We start from the raw sequence: 3,587 nt of genomic DNA, 5'->3' as shown, positions 1-3,587 counted from the left end.
AAAAAAATTGTATTGATCCAGGTGGACCATATGAACTTCCTCTCAGATCCTCACTCCTAATGTGTTTCACCAAACAAATGGTCTTAGCTAGAAAAAAGCCCATTGGTTGGGCAAAACTTGTCAGAGTGAGTATCAAGGTAGCGTTCCCATGGTCTGTCTGAATCAATAATTTATACTGAAGATGTAGAGGCATTTGTGTGCAGCCTCTTATAAAATGATGGTCTAAGTGGACAGTGGGAGGGAAGACCTGTTTAGCAACAGAACCCAAGGGTCTGAGACAGGTTTGCTGGCTGTAGATCAGGAACGCATTTCATTTTCTGTTGAACTCTTATTGCATTTAAAGATTCTGTGCTATTGATGTTTTTTTTAAAAAAAATCAATATAAATGGACCACATAATAGTTTAAAAATAGCATCTGCCTTTATTTGAAATAAATATATATACTTTTATATTATAACAGACATCTAATGAACAAATAAAATTGCATTTCTGAGAGGCAAGCACAGATGTATAATTTTATTGCTCAACACCTAAGGCTACAACGATTACTATGTGACATAATGACCAATATTTTCCATATGAAAAAAAATAATTGCTACAAAAATAGTCACATGGCTGAAAATAAATATAATTATAACATATAGCAGGTGTTATAGCTTAGTGAACTGAGCCCGATGCAAGTAAACAGGATGCCCCAATGCTTTCTGTATACAAGGAAATTTTAAACATCGGCATTAAAGTCCATCATAGGAGATGCAGCTGTACTTCCTGAACATCTGCGAAGGCTGTCAGGATATAAAGAGAGGCCGCCATTCACCTCCAAATATACAGAGGATTGACCTGCACATACACTGCAATACACAAGATCATATTCAATGCAGTTTAGGTTTTTCACAGGGTATGGTGCACTAACTCCTGGGTTCTTGAGAAGGGCCATTCATCATAGAAGTGAATGAGGGCTGGCTGCACTGCATTGGGCAACACACTTCAAAATAGTGTGAAGTTTTCCTGCTCTGGAAAAGAAATGTATTCCTTATTCTATATAACTACAGTGCTAACACTTTAACATTAAATTGTCCTGTCGTTGTCATTATGTACTAATAGGTATAGAATGGGGAAAAGAACATTGAATAGAGTTTTACTGACAGCGCCCATCACAATTTGCAGGTTATGATATTTAATCAAATCTACTATTGTATGCGTATTTTGCTGCCACATACAGCTTACAGTTCCCATAACATCTGGAGGTCTGAGAAATGACCACTGTCTGTATGTCTGTATGTATGTCTGTATCTCTGGTATAACAATTGGGATAGTTTCACAAAAAAGTTGGGCTCCTGCATATATAAGATAATGTTACTTTTTTTTGCTTGTACTTCAAACATGATTTGATGGGTGTGAAATGCATACTTCATATTTTTAACAGAACAAAATAACTATATAAAAAGTCAAGACAAGATAATATTATGTACACGATGCAATCAATACAATTATATAACAAATTATATAACAAATGCACAATAAATAAACACAGGTGATTATTTTACAAGATTTGGGTCTATACTGTAAGAAACAGGAAAAAAAATTTAACATTTTGTAAAATATGGGTATTATCATAAATTAGACCAAGCATACATTTTAACACAGTAGTCTGTTTTTTCATAGTAAGTTATGTTTGCATTGTTTGTGCTACATCTATTCTTCACTAAACTGGTTTTATACGTTAAGGTTTTTAACGGTAGGCAAAAGAATGTATCCAATATTACCTTTATTAGCTAAAAAATGTTCTTCTCTTTTTAGTCTGACTTTGTTATTGAGGGAAAGACTTCTTTGAATTTCAACTCAAGCCCCAATCCTTCTGCCTGCATACCCCCTGTCCAATACGAATACCCTTTATGGGGGGGGGGGGGGGGGGGTTCTAGTGAGTATAGGCAATAGCAGGCTCTATGTGTGGCATGCTTTTAGGCAGGACCCCTGCTGTTTTTTTAAAGAACAATGTTAAAAAATGATGATCCTGTAAATAGGGGTTTAACCCCCCATCATACATCTGAATGCCCACCTTTCCACCCAACAAGTGAAAAAACACCTCTGTAAAAACACAATAATTACCATGTTAGGGTTACAGCAGAAGACACAGCAGCGAAATTGGGGTAATGGGTCAGTGTCTAATACAAAACATACAGAACTGAGTACAGAAAGGGTCAGTGTGGACTACACTATGGACGGCACTGCATACAGAATGATGCAGTATTAAAAATAAAATGTTAAAATTAGCCTGTTCAGAATAGGGAATATACAGCACATGATATGGAATAAGGTAGGACAGAATAGAAAAAATACAAAATAAGGGGGTGTGGAGTAAGGAATATACAGCATGGCATACAGAATAAGGAGGTGTGCAACAGAGAATGAATAACATGGCTTATTGATGGTGATGTGAATTGAAGAACGTACAGAATGGCATATGTATAATAATAAATCGGTTGATTTACTAAAAGTAGAGAGTGCAAAATCTGGTACAGCTGTGCATGGTAACCAATTAGCTTCTAACTTCAGCTTGTTCCTCTCAGGGAAGACCTGTACAGATAATCAGGGCACTGATTATCAGTGCAGCCCCAACAGTGCCCAGCAGTGAGGCCAGTTAGTGCCCATCACTGATCAGTGATGGCAATCAGTGCCAAGCAGTGCCACCTATCCGTGCCGCCTATCAGTTCCCATAAGTGCTGCCTATCAGTGTCACCTATCAGTGCTGCATAGCAGTGCCTCATCAGTGCCATCTCATCAGTGCCGCTTCATCAGTGCCGTCTATAAGTGCCCATCAGTGCAGCCTCATAAGCACATATCAGTGAAGGAGAAAAAATATTTATTTACAAAATTTTCTAAAAGAACTAAGAAAAACTTTTTTTTCCAAAATGTTTTCTTTTTATTTAGCAACAAATAAAAAACCCAGTGGTGATTAAATACCACCAAAATAAGGCTCTATCTGTCTCAAAAAAATGATAAAAATGTGTGAAATAGAGACTGTAGAGCATTGCGTATAAGGTGTGCAGAAAAGGGAATATGCAGCATTAATATTGTTATTACTACAATACAGGATTTATATAGTGACAACAGTTTTCACAGCACTTTTAATAAAAAAATGAATTTAGATGATATATTTAAAATACAATTCAATACAAGGGGGATTAAAGAGCCATGGCTCATGAAAGCTTACAATCTAAAAAGGAGGGTCAAGTGATACAAAAAGGTAACTACTGTGTGGGATGAGCTGATGGAGAAAGTAAAAGTACAGTTTTTTTAGGTGGTGTTGGGATAGGATTTCCTTTAGAAATGTTTCAGGGATTGCATGTGAAATGATTAGTGTGCAGTAAGGAATGTACAGCAAAGTGACGCAGTGCACGGTGATTACAGAATACCTCAGAAATGGCTTACTAATGCTGGTGCTTAGACTAAACTCACCCAAACCTTCTTCAGTGCGGGACCTGTTGTGACTGATCACCTGATTGCCACTGTTACTTGTAAATAAAGATGCTTGAAGGAAGTCTTTTACTAGTCACATTCTCTGTTCCACTCTACATCAGTCAGAG

The 3,587-nt window shown here is 36.9% G+C and overlaps 1 protein-coding gene across 4 annotated transcripts in view; it reads right to left on the bottom strand.

Annotated features, from left to right (window-relative positions):
- Positions 1-398: 398 nt before the first annotated feature.
- Positions 399-3,587, bottom strand: part of SEMA7A (semaphorin 7A (JohnMiltonHagen blood group)) — a 72,127-nt gene continuing 68,938 nt past the window's right edge. For all 4 annotated transcript variants that reach the window (XM_077470898.1, XM_077470899.1, XM_077470900.1 and 1 more), the window contains one exon: positions 399-3,587. This exon is cut by the window's right edge. The gene's annotated coding sequence lies outside the window, so the exon portion shown is untranslated.

Source organism: Lithobates pipiens, unplaced genomic scaffold (genome assembly GCF_037356315.1).
Source record: "Lithobates pipiens isolate NorthernLeopardFrog02 unplaced genomic scaffold, aLitPip1_a1.2 Scaffold_8, whole genome shotgun sequence".
Lineage (NCBI taxonomy): Eukaryota > Metazoa > Chordata > Amphibia > Anura > Ranidae > Lithobates > Lithobates pipiens.
This window is presented reverse-complemented; position numbering and strand designations above follow the sequence as displayed.